Here is an 18,063-nt window from a genome sequence, read left to right on the forward strand (position 1 = left end):
ACATCCTTCCCTGTCCACAGGCTAAACTTCTCTGGTTGTCACTGCCTCACCACTTGGCTGTAAATTCATCCTTATAAAAGTGCATGTTGTCCATCTGTGGAAACTCTCAGAAGCTGAATGACTTCTGAAGGGAAGGACAGGAGCAGAGCCCACGTGTGCAGGTCTGGGCAGATCTTGATATGAAATAGCCCCCATTTTTCCCCTGATGCTGCACACAGACCCTGTCTTAGTCCCATTCTTCTTCTGTTTGTCAATGTTTGTGTCAATTTAGCATCACTATATTCTCTGTTACTGTCCTACCCCCCAGGCCCAACTGCAGCTCCCTTGTGCCAAGCACAGCCTTGGAAGGTTGTCTCTGCCCCAGGGAGCCTCGTTATTCAAATGTGAGACAAGCCACAGCAGAGGCCCCGGCCAGGTGGACATGAGCAAACACTGGCTTGTGGTCTCTGCATGCCAGACACAATTTCTATCCCATTTCTATCCCATTTTCTGTCCCATGCCAGACAACATTTTCTATCCCCTGGTCTGGTAGGGATGCTCTGTTTAACCTTTCCAGAGCAGTGGGTGAAAATACGCTACATTTCTGGTTTTTAGCAACAGAAAACACAGGGGAGTGTGCTAGAAGGGATAGACAGAGCACAGTATTTTGTGTTCTCTTTCTCCATCAAGTCTGTAAGGCCAGTGCTGAGGTGCCCTCATCCCCACCACTGTCCCGGTGCTGCCACTGAGACAGTGCCTGTGTGACTTCTGATGCTCATGTCCTGCAAAGGGGGCAGAGGTAAGGGAAGGAATAAAGGCTCTGAAGAGGAAGGAAACTGAGTTATGTCTTTGCAGGGGCACTGAGCAGAGCTGTGGGAAACAATGGGTCTGCAGGTCCCTGTATTTGGCATCACCCTGTGGGGTTTTTTCTCTATAGGATGAGCAGGTTTCCTCTGGTGAGTGGAGGGCCAGGGCTTTCACTGCTCTCCCTGTGGAATGACCATGACTAGCAGGCAAGTGCTCCAAATAATAAAATTAATCTCTCCAAGACTTCAGAGCAGGCCAAATCTTGCAATTCCTTAAAGAGTCCCGGTACCACTGCATATTCCCACAGACCCTGTTTCACATCAGGGCCATTAGAACACAGTGAGGTTCCAGGGGACAAGTGCCCCCAGGCTGTTTGCACTGCCCAGCCGGGATGTTGTTTCAGGGAAGCTCCACTCCCTGTACAGGGTGAGCCCTCCAGAATTCTCAGCATCCAGTGGCTTCTGGGATGCTGGCTCCAGCCATGTTTTTAGGCAGCATGGGTGCTTTTTTGAACACTTGGACACTATTTTTGGGTCTGTGGTGGGAAGAGATGAAATTTTTTTCTGATAATTTCTTGTAGAGGCAAGTCAGAAGTACTACTGCTTGTAGCAGTTCAAGGAGTAATTGTAGTTGTCTGCCTCACAGTCTCTTTCATCCTTTCCATTCCATCCTTCCTAGCACAGTTATCTGATGTCTATCAGAGCTCAGTTTATCAGCCTTTCATCCGGGGAAACACTGGCAGGACTTTTTTCCATTGCTTCATAGTTAATTTTCATAACCTGGAAGAAAAAGGACAGCTTTTAAAACTCCACTGTCCGTCAAAATGGTTGGCCAATGAGTTGAAAAGCTATTGGCAGTAGATGGTGGCAGATGAACTCACAAAGCCTGATCCTATAAACCTTGTTTACTCAGGGAAGCAGGCTAAAACCAGCTGTAGCCTGCAGACCATAGTATTTCCACTGAGGACAAGCCTTTCACCTAACACTCAAAGTAACATTTCCTACTCCATCTGTAGCAATTAGGAGGCAAGATGTGTTCAAGCAGCTTTCAGGGCAGTTTCAAAGCTGCTGGAGCGGACCCCACACCGATAACCACATCTCTCACCACCCTGCAGCCTGCCATGCAAGCAGGGACAGACACATGCGGGCTCTGCTGGGTGGATGTGCCTGGAAGAGCAGGCACGTTTTCTGGGGAGATGGAAAAAGAGATGGGCTGGATGATCTGGAAGAGGGGAGGCTTCCTTTGTTAGGGAGAGTGGCTACAGGTGCAGAGGTGCCATGTGCTTTTGACTCAAGAACCAATGTACATTATTATTTATGATTAAATGTCCATCTGTCAAATTAAAATGCCTTCTTTTGAAGTTGCACATCACAGAAGAATAAGAGTGAAGCCACAGACATCTCTGTACAATGTTTTTTTGTCCATCATTCTCTGAAGCCTATTGAAGCAGAAAACACATTTGCATTACAAAGGATGCAGTGCCTTTGTGTCTCGGTGCAGTGTCTCAAACCTGAGCAACCTTCCTTTCTAATGATGGTCAAGTAAAAAAACTGATCCAAACTAATCTGTGGTGTGACTCCTGTTAGTTCAAAGGAGTTACAGCAAGAATAAAGGCTCCCCACTAATCTCCTTTTCCAGGCAGTGCTCCTCCCTTTCAGTGCAGCCTGTTGCACCAACCCAGCCACAGAGGAGACATCAGCAAAGAGTCCCCAAGGACCAAGTTCTTCTTGTCCCCCTCGTGCTGCACATCAGGCTTGACAAGAATCATCTGAATTAATGCAGTGTAAAACCTGTGGTGAAAAAGGGCAAAACCATGGAGCTTCTACTCATCAAGTCCACCTCCAGTATAGTGATTTGGAGGCTCGAGCATGTTCATCTGCTGTCCCAATATTCAAAAACCAAAGAAACATGGCAACTTCAGCCCAGCTGTTTCTAAAGAAAAAGTTTTCAAGGGATCAGTTGTTTTCCAAACCTTTGTGTGACCCCTCCAAAGGCCTGGATTTGTAACATGGGTTTGTTTTTCTTGCCTTCACACTCATTCTCTAAGGCCACGTAGCAAGGGCCCTGCCCCGCTTGCTCTTGTTCTGCTGATGGGATCTTGCCTCCTTCCCATTAAGAAGTCTCTTTCGCCCCTGCCTCCTGCAGCACAGACCTTGGTGAAAAGCCCTCCCTGCAAGGGGAGGACAAAGATAAAAGGGTCTGCATGCCACCAAGGGAGTGAGCAATTGAAGTGCTCCTTGCCAGAAAAGAGCTGTTGCAGACGGCTGCTGACTGCGGGCCTGCTCTCTGACAACAGCAGCTGATGCACAATGCTCCCATTCAGCTGCTGACAGGTCCTCGGTGCTCACAGGACAGCCTGGCCCTTGCCTTAATTCAGGATGGAATGGATAAATCACAGAAAGGCTCCGCTCCCTGCACTCAGCCCAGCCGGGAAGTGCAGCACTGGGGGAGCCTCAGCAGCCTCTGCCTCGTTAGCAGCCCCAGGATTTGGAGGAGAGCATTTCACTGGCCACGGTTTGTGGCTGTCTTTCCGTGAAGCCAAGTCTCTTTCCCACTGGTTTCACCAGGTTTCCTTGTTCTCACTTGCATCCTGTGCACATTGCTGGGTGGCTCCTGATGCCTGCAGCTCCTGCTCTTGTGCAGTGCAGACCCTCCCGTGCTGTGGTATCGGCGCTGCTGATCCTCAGTGGTACCCGAGCACCACTGCCAGCACTGTGCAGCGTGGTGGGCAGCAGGAATAGCCTCTCTCTGCCACTTCACCCCACAACGTGGCCTGGAGGCTGGGGACTAATTTGGATTTAATCAGGTGTCAATTCTTTTTGGAGGATAAGGGGTGGAAAGACAGATCAGACAATGAAAGTGAGGGATTATGGTTTAGGCAGGCATAGAATGTGACTCACAGTGAGAGGATAGTTTTGAGGCAGACAGAATAGAAAACATCACAGTGATTGCTACATGCTTCTTCTTGCTTCTTCCAAAATTTTCTAAGCCAATTCCATCAGGAATTCACTAAGAAAATCCCTTCATGTTTCTGTTCCTACATTGTACTTTGACCTCAGCAAGGAAAATCATAACCACACTGAACACTACAGGCAGAGCTCTGGCAGGCTGGGCACAGAAGGGACGTATGACCTTATACGTATTGGCCAAGCCAGCAAGTTCTGCCCCCCCAGACAGGGCTTGTGCAGTGCAGGTGATGCTGTGTGAGCTTTGTGCAAGCAAGGGCCATCGCTGTGCTCTCTGTCTCCCCTGGGAAAGAAGCCTTTGCAGCATGGGATTCAACCTGGAGCTGATGAAGCTGCTCCAAGCAGGGCCAATGAGACAAGGTTGCCTGGGGTAGTGTCCAGTCGAATTTCAAATATTTCTGAAAATGAACATTGCTCATCCACCCTGGAAGCCCATTTCTCTGCTTAGCCACAAGCATAGGGAAGTTGTTTATCCTAATATTCAGTGACTCACAGAAGGATTCAGGTCATGATGACTAACATTATCTTATGACAGGAGGACATCCTTTCTCTCCTTGGTGTGCACGACCTGGTACTTGCGGCGATTTTGGCTTAACAGTTGTGAGAGCATCAGGGGGAAAGTGGGGCTCCCAGGATGTGATGAAAGACTGTCTGAAAAATTCAGTCAAAGATGGCTCCAAATAAAAACCATGCTCCAGAAGCTCTTAAAATGCCTAGTACCTCAAGCTTGGCTCAAGAATTTTGAAATCTCATCAATGAGCAAGGCTAAGTTTATGGCTTTAGATAGAAATCAAATGAATGTGGAGAGTTCTGGCTAAAAAACATGTTTGGGATTAATGGCTTGTAGGATTTAAAAATAGCTGTATCATTTAAATTAATCTGGGAGTCCTTTGGTGGTCCAGCATTGTGAAAGCTGCCAGCAACAACTACAAGCAGCAGGACATATTAATGTATTTTTCATAGAGGATTATGTGGAATCCAGTTCTGCTTATGAGGTCTCTTGCCGCCAGCCAGCTGAGCAGGAGCAAATAGCTCTCTGAGGAAAGGCATGTGCCTGCTCTTGGGGTCCATCTCTGTCTGGATTTTGTTGCTCTGATGCTGTCACCTCAAGTCCTGCCATTTGGTGCCTGTGGGGAGCCCAGGTAATTTGAAGGGGCAGCTGAAACAGCTGTAGCTCTACCCCCTGCCTGGGGCAGCCCATGGCACCATCAGGAGAGAGGTGCAACTCCCTGGACAGCATTGTCAGTGAGGGATTTGGGCTGTGGTGGCAAAGGGAGAGGGCTGCACGCTTTGGAGGGGCAGAGGAGGAGCAGGGCTGAGCTGTGGTCAGGCACAGCCCAGGACCCTGCAGCAGTGCCCCAGCAAGGTGGGACCTACTCAGGGACTCCTGGAATGCCTGAGAGCTGACAGCTCCACATCAGACACTCCAGCCCAGGTGAGGGTCTGGTTCAGGCTTTGCAACCACCATCTTCTGCTGTGTGACTGTGATCATGATTTCGACTGATCCTCTCACCATTCAGCCAGGAGCCAAAGAAACAACTATGGCTGGCTCTCAGAGCTGAGGGCAAGCTCATACCAGACACTGCTCTCCTTTTTTTGTAAGGTAAAGATTTCTGTATTCTCCTGCTCAGAGAAAAAGCCTTCAGGTCTGGAAATCAATTTCCTACAATCTCTGCCAATCATGCCAAAGCCCCAGCATTTCAGCAGTTAAATCAGATCCTACCCCGCCCTGCCCTGCCCAAGAAAGCATGGAGTCAGGAAGTGCTGCTGTAAGGCCCTCTCCACCAGCATACCCAGAGCAACTTCCCCAAAGCTGCAGTGGGTGTTTTTTTTCTGCTGAGCCTCATTACCGAGACACTGCTTAGTGGCACAGGTCACCCTGGCTCTCTGTGCAGCAGTGTTGCACAATTCATGTGTAAATGTCAAGTTTTAGCAGATCCCAGCCTTGGCCCTGGCCCTCGTGCCACAAAAAAAAAGCAGGAGTAGGCTGCTGTGGGACACTGGGGAGGGAACAATAGCTGCTGCATATGGGATAGGTCAATGGGCTGCCATATGCTGGCTCCCTCAGCGCTTTGCTGCTTAATCCCCACTTTCAATACCATTATCAGTGCTGGATGCTCACTGCCTCTGCAGAAAGGCAGTTTATACTCTGCCTTTTAATGTATTCTTGGTTTTAAGTCTAAGAGTGCTTCTGCTTTGTTGTACCCTTATTAAGATGGAGAACAGATTAACAGGGAAAGGTTAGCTCTCTGGCTGCCCCACGAACGAGTCTGCAGCCAGCCTGGGAAAAGCATGAAATTCATCTTTTAGCAAAAGGCTTCAGTCATGAAGTTTAGTTTGTGGCATTCACCCTGTGAAGCAGCGGGGCTGTTGGGCAGGAGTATAGAAAGGGCTTTGTTCAAGCTTCCTTGCCTTGATTTATGTGATGAAGGGGTTCTTGCACCACATAATATTTCATCTGTGCACGAGGTTGTGGTACCGACGGAGCATGAAACTCCCCAGTGATCAGAAATGAGGTTTCCACTCAGCAGCTCCTTATTCTGCATCCTCCTCAGGATCTCATTCTGCATCCCTGCCCAGCAGCACACCGTGTCTGGCATCCCCCAGCTGGCCAAGTAGGCAGGGGGTGGCTGCATGGACCCTGATGGCCCCTCATGCTGCATTCAGTGTGACACTGGTGAACATATGTCTTTCTGATTATAAAGGAGCAGTGAGCTAAGCAGCTCTCCTTTGGACAGCAGGCTGTGCTTGCTGCAGGATTTCAGGACTCCTATGCAAGGGCACTGGCTGGAGCATCTTGATCTCAGGGGGGCATCCTGATCATCCTGATCCCAATGCACTCAGGATGGGGATGTCCTTAACAGGATGGCCTGCCTGGCAGCAGCTGCTAAGGCCAGTGGGCTTGCTGTGGCAGCAGAGAGGGAACCTGGCTGGAGGAGGGCTGGGAGCCCACAGCTTAGCACTGGCTCAGGTGGGAGGCCACACTGGACTCCAGCTGCTGTGGGGGTATTTGCTGCTCCAGCACAACATCTGCATTGGCAGGACTGGAGGGTTGCCTCAGCATCACAGGTGGCACAGCAGAGCAGTGGTAGGCTCCTGGATTTCCCCTGCAGATTGATCCCTGAATGTCCCTGCAGCCATCCCTGATGCTCTTCCCACCACTGTCCCCTGCAGCAAGGCAAGGAAAGATCCTCCTCCTGCCCCTCCTGACACCTCTCATTCTTCTCCACAGCACCTTGCTCCCCTCAAGCTCTCCCAGGACCTCTCTGGCAACCCTTCCATCTTCTCTGGTGCAAGGTGCTGCAGACCTGCACTGCTCCAGCACTCCTTAGCTGCTTTCCTACAGACAGCTGTGCTGTGGGTGTCTTGGGGGTAGTTTTGTTGCCCCTTGTTTTGGCTCCACAGTTGAACAGAGATGGTGCTGCTTGTTCATCTTCTTGCCTTCTGTACAGAAAGGCAGACAGGGACAGGGATCTTATCAAACTGCTCAAACCTTTAGCTCTGAAGACAAATTTGGGAATACAGCTGAGGTTACTGGTTCATATATCCCCACTAAATATGCTCTGTTGGTGGGCCTGAAAAATCCTTTGTCAGGTTAGATTGCTCCTCAGGGAGGTATAACAAAAAGGCAGAAAAAATGGCAGCCCTTTTCTGGAAGCAAGGCTGCAAGTGAGAGGTCTGTGGTAGATTAATTGGTCGGTGATAGCTGGGAATCTGATGAGATGCTGCCCAAAATTACAGCCTCCCTCTCTGCTGATGGGACAGCTGAGCAACACTTCAAAAAATGAGTGTGCCTGGGTGTCTTAAATAGTCACATAGATTTTATACCAGAGAACAAGGCTCCACTAGTACCCTGGATGGATATTTCTTTCCAGACAGGAGCACACCACCCATGCAGCTACAGATCCTCCCAAATTTAACAGTGAGGGTGTGCAGCCAGATACTGCCGTGGTCAGAACCCAAGGCACTCAGATTTGACCAGGAAGAGAGAAAGATTTGAACGGCAGGTTTAAAGTGGGGTTTGAGCTTAAATTTTGCTTCAGTCCACCTCTAATCCTTCATAATCCTTAATATCTCCTTTTTCTCTCTTAACATATGAAAGATTTCACTGGTTAATGGAGCAATGAACCTGGGAACAGGAAGCCCCAGTGTTACGTATGTACATGCCTAACATCATGCTGTGCTTGACAATAAAATTATGTAAGCAAAGCTGAAATGGCTTGTGGTGGCATCAGATGCCCTGAGACGACCGGACTGGTCTGATTTTTCATTCTCTTCTGTTCCAAATTTTGTTGGACCACAAAAAAATTAACCACAGAAAATCTCGTTTGAGGATCCCTGTCATTCTGTTGGTTTGTTGTGTGTGTCACTGCAGCTGCTGCCCGTGGCCATGAGCTGAAAGTGTCCCCCCCACGCAGGGCTTGCACGCTGCATTTGGGATGTCAGCAAACAGTGCAACACCCACGGTGCCACCACTCCAGGAACCACAGGGCTCCTGTCGCTCTCCCACGGCTCTGGGACAGTCACATTTCTAAAACACTTCCATTTGATGTCTTCATAATGATCCCCAGACCTCACATGGCCCTCAAGGGAGAGAGATGCTCTTAGCTTGCTCTTCCCAGCAGGACATTTTGTCTGCCTCTGTGAGCTAAGGCACAGGAAAGGCAGCTCCATAACCAAACTCTAGGGGCTGTGGAGATGCTCTAACACTGCTGGGGTGAGTTCCTGCATTCCTGGGCAAAGCTCCCCGGGGGCCACGGGGATTGTGCCAGGGATCTGGTGAGCACAAGGCTTTTAGCCCAGGCTGCACTCTGTGCTGCAGCGTGCAGAGTGCTGCGAGGGTTGTGAGCGAGGGAAATTTCCTCTTATCCAACTGTTGCCTTCTAAGGTACACTTCTCATGTGCTTGTTTGAGGCCTAGGAAAAAAAAGTTTAATAAAATCCATTTTCTGCCTTTTTTTTTTTTTCATTCAAAATAAGCACCTGTGTGCTCCAGTGATGAGGTCTGGCAGAGGTGCCATGGGGACAGGAATATTACCACTTGTCAGCAAAGGGCCTGCGGCTGTTTAAGTGCCAAGTGGGTGGGTGGGCGGGAGGATGTTGCTGTAGGAATCTTCCTATCAGTTTCTGAAGCTTTGAATGATAAAAACCTCAGGTCTACTGAGGAATCAGCACAGAGATTTTATTAAGCAGTCAGGGGAATGTCATATATATTCTCATGCTTATCTTCTGTGAATGAAAACTGTCATTACAGGACTTTGGAAAGTGGCTGTAATCTGCAGCAGCCACAGCACTGGCCTTTTAAATATTTACTCAAAACCTTACATGCTTGCTTATTCTGATCTTTATTATTTATTAAAATAAAAAAAACTCCCCAGGTGGGTAAGTGATTGAAAAGCCACTGTGAAGTGAGGTAAGAGAAGAGTGAAAGCCTTATTGTATCCTCTCAGGTGGAAAAGACAACCTCAGAGATGTCGAGTGACTGATTAGGGTTAGGCTGTCCCCTGTAAGCTTAATGCATCTGGCACAGTCACTGGCAAAACTCATCTGGTGGGTGTTTGTCCACTGGCTAGAGAAGTATTTTGACTGAATTTGTTAAATTTTAGCCTCAAATAATGTGAGACAAAATGAAAAAGGATGCTTTTAGCCATTAAAATTACATCTGTACTAAAATAGCCAAAGGTTTCTTGTTTCATAACCAGAAATCTTATTCTATTAGTAAATGAAGACTGTCAATTATCTCCCTCTTTTTCTAGCTCCCAGATAAATACTTCTATTCATATCTCTTCTTCCTATTTTGCAAATTGTTTGTTTTCTTAATTTTTATTGGTTTGCTTTCTTTTTTCCTTTTCAGTTTATTAAATTTAAAATAAACTTAATATAAAAAAAGACTTACATGATGCTATTGTTAGGACCATTAGGGAAAAACTCCAAACATATGAAAAGTGTGTGCTGCAAGCAATCAAAATGATCATTCTTCAACAGAAACTGTCTTCCTCTTTTGTGTTTGTAGAGCTGGCTGCCTACATTCACAGGTCAGGCTATGGTTTTGTTTGGTTTTACTACCAGGTTGGTGAGGCTGGAGCCAGGGTCCTGCTATTTCTCTTGACTAGAAAAGACAGTTTGTTGTTATGGGGCCAGCCTGGAAGAGCAGGATTCCAAAGCCTGCAAAACTAGCAGAGTGTCTTTGTAACAGATTAAGGAGAGCTTGCATTTTTCTTGACAACTTTCAAGCAAAAATTCTTCTTTGTTGTTTTGATTTAAATCAGAAACTGCAAGTGACAAGTAAGAAAGTCACTACTGATATGACCCACTTTCAAGAAGGAATTTCCATCAGAAGCCCTGGAAATGAAGACAAGTAAGTCTCACAGAGCATTATAGACCTGAGAGCAAGGGTAAAATGATGACAAAATCAGTTAATACTGTTCTTCCTCTTTTCATCTACTATGACAGAAAATACCTTCATGAGCTGAATGAAATGTCTCCAAATAAAAGTGGAGTAAAAGTAAATTGAAATATCCTTTCTTCATGAAGAATTTCACAGAAACCATTACCTTAAAAAAATGAAGAAGAAAATGTCACTACCTATATCATTACTTCAGACATTTGTTAGTTCTCTTTCAGATAGGAAGTAGTACTAATCAAAGGACAACCAAAAAGCAGTATTGAACCAGTGTATTTTTAAATGGATGAGAGGTGAACCTTCATTCATTGTGCAGGTGGAAGAGAGAAGCAACTCCCCAGTTACATTTCTGGGTGATCAGAGTGACAAAATCAACCCTCAGGAGTAATGCCCAGGTTCAGGCACTTTACATCTGGCCTTATTTGCACGAGATGGCTGCAGCCCCATTGCTCCATGCTGTTCTAGTGGCTGGGGAATCAGGAGGCATTATTTGCAGGTTTTCTCATGCTCCAGGCTGCAGGGTGGTTTCGCATGCCCATGGCAGGGTGCCAGCCTGTTGTCAGTGAGGCCTATTAGATCATTATCCAGCATCATAGCATACCACAGAGCCAAGCAGTGCTCCTAAAGTGGTAAAATCCTGGTTCCCTGGTGAATTTCAGAGAAATGTTTATAGTGGCTCTTGTTAAAGTTAAACGTCTATTAATGGTCTCACTAAAATCCCTCTATTTTGTGGAAAGCACACAGTACTCAGTCATTTAAACTCTTTCTGAAGAGAAGAAAGGTGGGTTGTGGGAAAAGCCTGAATATTTGCAGTTATTGATTTCTTTATTTCAAAATAAAGTGCTTTGTAGTTATATACTTTTTTTTTTTTCCAAAAGAAGTGGGCACAGGAAAACCCACAAGGATTAATTTTTAATATGTGTTTTACATTCTTTTAAAAGTCCGGGTTTGGGAAAGCATTTCAATGCCCTGCAAACGAATGGATTTATTTATACAATATCACAATCAATATACACAAATGACTGGGAAAACAAGTCTTACTCAGATTTTGCTTGGGTGGAGGAGGTATTCAAAAAGGTGTTGCAACACCGTGCCACGGGACATTGCACAGGAGGGCTTGAATGCAGATAGAGCATTGTTTCTGTTTTGCCACTCACATATTTACTATTATTGGTATCTTTTAATGTGCAAGTTGCATGGGAACCAACTACAGTTTGTCACTGAAACTGTTGGGCAGGAATTTCACTGTTCTAATTCGACTGATTCAAGACAGAGGCTGAACTCTTCTTCAGAGAGCTGCAAGAAGCTGCTGCAAGGCTGATAGGAATTTCTGCCTCCTTTCCCACCTTAAAGTGATGCAGAGGTTCCCTGGTGTGCACAGACCAGCAGATCTGCACTGCAGCCCCAGCATGGCAGAGGCTCACGGTCTGGCTGCACTCGGTGTCCCTTGCCCAAGGTCCTGCCAATCCATCTCAGCTTGCAAAGTGCCTTGGACAGGACGGTGCTGCCAGGCCAGGCAGGTGCCCCACCCAGATCCCTTCCCTGTCATTCCAGAGGGCTTTCTAACACCAGCATCAGGATCTTTTCCAGCTGTTGCCCCATCTCTATTTTTCTGTTACTAGACAGAAGCAGGGCAGAGAGGAGCCTTGCTCTGTGGAAACACCAAGTTGTTACAGCCTGCCTCTTTACCAAGGTGTCTCAGGTCTAGCTGGGTGTGTATCAATTACCATCTGTTAAAAGTGGGGCAGGTATCCTCTGTTAATTGGGTCCTGTTAATTTAATCCTCTTCCACAACCAATTCTCTCTCCCCGGAGATATCTTCAGTGAGTGGGCCATTGAGTGTCACTGCATGATAGAATTGTATCATCCACCCAGAAGGAGGAGCCAAGCATTCCTACCTGGATATAATCGGAGATTTAGAACAGCAGAGACAGCCTTTTCCCACTGGGGTCCCAGAGGAAGACCAGGTCCATCTACACCACCACTGGGTCTCCAGAAGAAGACTACACCCTTCTACAGGCTCACTGCTTCAACAGAACCGCACCTGTCACTCCAGAAGATCTGCAGCCACCATTTAATGGGACTGCTACCAACACCCTGACCCACAGGGCCTCAGGCTGTATTCTGACTCTGTCAGTGTTGTTTTGTTGTTGTTTGTTTGTACTATTGCATTTGTATTTTAATTTTCCTAGTAAACAACTGTTATTCCCATATCTTTGCCTGAGAGCCTCTTAGTTTCAGCATCATAATAATTCAGAGGGAGGGAGTTTACATTTTTCCATTTCACAGGAGGCTCCTGCCTTCCATTTCACAGCCGACACCGGTCTTTTCAAACTAAGATGCAAGGTCACATACCTCAGTGGGGATTCCCTCCCACAGAGCACGTGCCTGCAGCAGCACAGGGTCCTTGTTTGCCATTGCTGTGCTTGCCTGTTTGAGGGCAACTCCCTGGAATTTCTGCAACTCCCTGGAATTTCTGCACTCACAAAGTGCTCTGGGTGCAGATTTAATCTCTGGCCACCTCAGCCCTTTTGGACTCTTCCACCAGTCTGGAAGCACCAGCAGGACTGACTGAACAGTGATGTGGCCCCTCTTTAGTGCCTGTGTGGTGGCTCAGTTTTACTTGGGTGGCCGCTGGGCTCTTTGTCAAGGCTAAATCCTCCTCGGTTCTCCCCAGGCAAGTGCAGCCCTTGCTGGATCCTGCAAGAGAGCTGACTTCCACTGGAGACAGCCAGCATTGGACCTGGCCCCTAGGAAGGATCCTTGCTGCTCCAGCTCACCTTCAAGGTCATGTAATTGCTGCTGAGTCATGAACACTTGCAATCCCAGGCTGCTGGCAGAGAGAGAAGCAGAACACAAGTCTGAGCAGTGTGAGCTGTGAGGCAGCAGCTCCAGCAATACAAATAACCATTTGCAAAATGAGCCCCTGAAGCCCAGAAGAAACAGAGACCAAACAGATTATTATTATTATTATTATTATTATTATTATTATTATTATTATTATTATCCTTATTACCTCACCCTCTGTCTGCAAGGACTGCCATGTTTTATTCATGGAAAGCACAGATGATTGTTTCTGGTCTTGTCTCTGTGTGTGCCTCTTCCCCTGCCTTTCTGAGCAGTTCTCTCTTGCGAGGATCCGGCATGCTGGCTGGGTTTGCCAGTGTGGGAGCTGCTTCCCTTCTTCCCTCTTGCAGGTTTGTTCAGCCAGCTTCTCTGCATTGCTGTGTCCCTCCCTGTGAGGAAAGCAGACAGGCAATTTGGGATTGCCGAACAGGGGGTGTCCTATTGTCCCGACCTGCTGAGAGGGAGCATCAGGCCTCAGAGGCGGGGGTAATAATGGGCTTTTTACTGTCTTGAGGCATCAGATCTGGATTTGCCCTTCACAAGCCCAAATCTGGAGAAACTCCACTGCTCTCTGAAAGGTCCTGCAGGAATAATGGTCCAGGCAAGCTGGTAGCCCTTCAGAACAGACCAAATTATCTTGCACCAAATGCTGGACCAGACATTAAACCCACCAAAGACTGTGAGATCCTAAAGCATCTGGCTTCAGTCAAGGATGATTGCTGTTGTTCCTCATAGCAGGGAGAGCCAAGGTACACAATTTGCTGAGCTCCCTCCTATAGGCTGAATCTATGACCTGCTGAACTCCAGGGAATCTCCTCCTGTCCCCCAATAAACTTTGCATCTGATGCTCTGTGTTGCACTCTGCTAATTCAGCAGCAACTGAGTTTAATCCAGCTGAAGGTCCGTGGAAAGCAAATTTCAAAACCCATGGTGGCATCCCTGAATGAAAGCAGTCTGACTATCTCAGAAGAGAAAGAACCTGTGCCAGGTGTGACTCTGCTGTCACCAGGCCTGGGGACAGTGACTCATGAACAGCACCACCCTTTGAGCTCAGGACAACTACATTCAAGATACATAACACCAAAATTCAAGCAGGGCAGGGGGGAGGTGTGCAGCAGTAGTGGGAAGTAGCAGCAGTAAGAGCCCATGGGAGCAATAGAGCACAGGATTTTGGAGCATCAGTCTTGGCCTCTCTGGAGCCATGGCAAACAGAGTGAAGGGTCCATAATCACAGCCTGTAGATATGACACAGAGCAGGGCTCTGCTCCTGCCTGAAGAAGGGGAGTCACCATGGCACGGCTTGTCTGTTGTGATGGGCTCGGTGTGCTACTCAGCAGTTATTTCTTTCCTACTGGAAACAAATTGGATATGTACCACTTTTGCCATCTTTGAAATGTTAAGTGGTTTATATCCAACAGAGCTGAGCTCTTAACTTTAGGGGGTTCCACTTGGCTTGCTGCCCAGCCTGACAAATCCCCAGGGAAGATATTTAAAGGCTGTCTGAAAGAAAACAGCTATAATGATACAATAAATAAGTACACCCACCTCATGAGGAAATGGCACTGCTCTTGGAAAGGTGACATCTATAAGGAGTTCACCAGCTGGATTATTTCCAGGATTGACCTCTTCAGGCTTCTACCAATTGCTGATGGTTTAAAAACACTTGAGCTATTAAATATTTTCTTTTAGTTTCTCTCCTCCCAATTCAAGGATGTGGTGAATATGATGTGGAAGAAAAAAAACCCCAAAGGCTAGAAGGAAAGGAAGAAAAGAAAGGCAACAAGAAAGAGAGTGCACAAAAGGCAATTTTTAAAATTTAGAAGCAAGACTTTTTCATGTAGTCAAAATAATTTTCCAGAAAATCCCAACCAGCTGGAAAGCAGCACCCTAAAATGCAGAGTCTGCAAGCAGCAGGAGGGTCTCTTACCCTGAGTTTCCAGAACTATTTTTTCTGTAAGCCTGTCTCTCCACCAGGCTGGTTGACCAAAGTGGGAGAAGACCTTCAGCTGAACACAAGGCTTTCTAGCCCTGGTGCCACGGAGGCTCTCAAAGAAAAATGGACTTTGCTGGTTACAGCTGATGTGATCTGTGTCTTTTCTCTTCCCGTCAATTCCCTCCCAAATGTTTAAGGAAGGAGTTATTCCTTTTCAGTGTTGCCACCAGCCACAGAAAGGGATGTTCAGGGCAAACCTCCTCAGCTGCAGGAACCAACAGTGGAGCACTCAAACTGACAGGCTGTTTTTCATCATTGCTGGATATATCCCCTTTAGAGCACACACACCAGAGCCACATTTTCCCCGAGTCCCCAGTCTGTGCCGTGGGGGTGTGACTGCCTGGATCACTTCTGCAAATGGAACGACATGCCTCAGGTACTGCACTTCTGCAGCCTTTACCTGGAAGAGGAGAGCTGGAGCAATACAGCTGTCCACACTGGGCGTGGAAGCCCAGCCACTTTCATATTAAAGCAGAGGTAACGTCTCATTTGCCTCAGAGAGGCATTTTGTACACCCGTTCCAGCTGTGTGCCAGTTTCTGCAAGTGTATACAAATACCCTGGAGGACATTTTTGCTTCATGCTCAGACATTTTTAGATAACAGCTGCTCCTTTTTATTATTTATAAAGACAAGCTCTATTCTCAAGTGGTGTGGATTGGTTTTGCCTCTTACAAGCTTGCCAAATGCTTTCCATTCCAGGAGCCTGATTTGAGGAATTTATCAGTGTTTCCAACACTTCACCTTGTGGATTGAAAGCTTACATTCCTGGGGATTGCCCCAGACTGAATTTTTGGTGAAATAGGTTAGCCATAGATGAGAAGTCAGAAGACTCGTGGCTGTATTGAAAAAATCTAATGGCATTACTTCTACAAGTCCAAGTGCTCCTCTTGTTTGAAGCAAAGACTTAAAAGCACTCAAAAAATGAGAAAGGAAAGCAGTGACTGCCTGCAAAACATTTGGACAGAGTGATGTGTTTGACATATCCAAGGTGAGCAGGAAGAACTCCATTATCCAGGGGAACCATGACCTCGCTTCTCTTTGCTAGATCCCCTCCTGCCTCCATCCTCACTCAACATGCTCAGTAACTCGGATTAAAAAACACTGGCTCAGGAGCTGTGAAGGGTAAAAGAGGTTCCAAGAGAGTGTCACGCAAGCATTGCTGTTTGCCCAAGTTGGAAGAATGTTTTGTCTGGAGCAAAGCCAGCATAAGTCCTTCTTTCCTAGTCCCCACTCTCATCCTCACTCCTGTACCACCCCTCCAGGCTTCGCACAGAAGTGATCTGGGCTAGGAAAAAACCATTAGCTCCTGTTGTGGTATTTTTCATCCACCAGCTCCTTCACCCCAATGGCCACGCAGCACTGAGCTCCCACAGCTGCAGGTACACAGGAGGACAAAGGCAGATACCTCTAACATGTTCAGCCAGCCCTGTGTTCCACTCCCCATGGGAGCAGCAGGGAGTTACTGAGGACACCCAGAAAACGTGCCCTGGGATCTCCCACTCACAGCAAACAGACTGCACTGAAACCACAGCAGCTGCTGGGGGAAGGATTTGCAGTAAAGTACAGAGGCAATAGAATTCTATTGTTTCCTAACTTTCGAGTGCTTGGCCCTTCAACTTCCATATTGTGTCTGGGTATAATTATAATTTGGATGGTAATCCTGTGAGAGTCCCACTTTGAGCACTGTTTAGACATTTTAAAAGACAGTTCAAAGAGGTTAGAGAATACAGACAGACAACACAAGGCATGGGCTGTACAAGGCAGACCACTAGTTACATCTCCTAGTGGCTGTGCACCCGGGGCTAGGGCTGATGACCCTGATGAGTTCAAGCTGTCCTGCTCAGAGCGGGGGCTCACACAGACTCTGCGGGAGCCCTGTTGGACTTTTGTGACAAGAAGTTTTTCCTGTGTGTTTAGGGCAATCTCGGCACCTTGGCAGACTCCATGGAACCCAAGAGACTCAGGGAAGGTTCTCAGAAACCCAGACACCTTTCCACCCTTAGCTTCATAAAGAAGCCACCTGTGCACACCTGTGCTGGCTTCTGCACTTTGTAGAGGAACTGTGTTAGGCTTAGGGAATTGAGGCCATGAGAGAGTGGGGGAAAGCTCACAGATGGGTCCCTGCCTGGCTGCACCATGACCAGCATCTACAGGACACAAGGGCAGCATTTTTTCATAAAGCAAACCCCACCAGTGGCTCTTTCCACATTGGGTTTGCTGTTTTGCTCCCCTTTGTTTGCTGCAGAGCTGTGAGGAAATCTGAAAGTGGTGCCCCTGTTGTCGTTGGCTTCCCACAGCTAAGGGTGCTCCCCCTGCCTTGTTCACACAGGTTTTTTCTGCTCTGGTTTTCTTATGGAAAGGAAAATACAAAAGAGTGTATTTGAACGCTTGTTTTGAGAACAAACACCAAGAGTGACGCAGGCTTTGCAAGCAGAGCTGACAGAACAGGTAGGTCCTGAGATGAAAGCCTGTAAGCCACAGTGGCATTCACTGGAGCAGGCTTTTGTTTGGCCCAGAAACAAACCCAGCACATCTCTGTTCCAAACACTGCCCAGCTGGGGACATGGCCTCGACATGAAGCAGACTGAGAGCCCAGGCTGCCACCCACTGCAGGAGCTGCATTGTTATTAAAGGCGGTGTAAGAGAAGGCTGCACCTCCAGCTTATGGACCTCAGCGTGGATCCCTTGGCATCGACACCATGAGGGTGGTGCTGGCTGCTGAGGGCCCATCTTGCTGTGGCCTGAGGGTCACTGTGGATGGCTCCATCCATGCAGTATGAGCAGTGCTGATCCACTTGCACCAGCCATCCTTCCACTCTGCTGCCCTCATTCCCTGCCCACACGCTGCCATTGCCATTAGAGAGAGCTGCTGTCTTGGATGGATGCAAAGTCACAAGGCGCTCCAGTGAACCCACCATCATTTTAAATTGATTGGAGATGGTCCTTGGGGGCAGGGGCTTGCAAGCACTGCGCTCTGCTAAGCACTCCTCTCCAGCTCAGCAGTGCGTGATATGCAGGCATGCACACGTACAAGAGACAGCTTTATTGATGGAAGCAGTCATGTTCAG

This window comes from Fringilla coelebs (genome assembly GCF_963513975.1).
Source record: "Fringilla coelebs genome assembly, chromosome: 3".
Taxonomy (NCBI): Eukaryota; Metazoa; Chordata; class Aves; order Passeriformes; family Fringillidae; genus Fringilla; species Fringilla coelebs.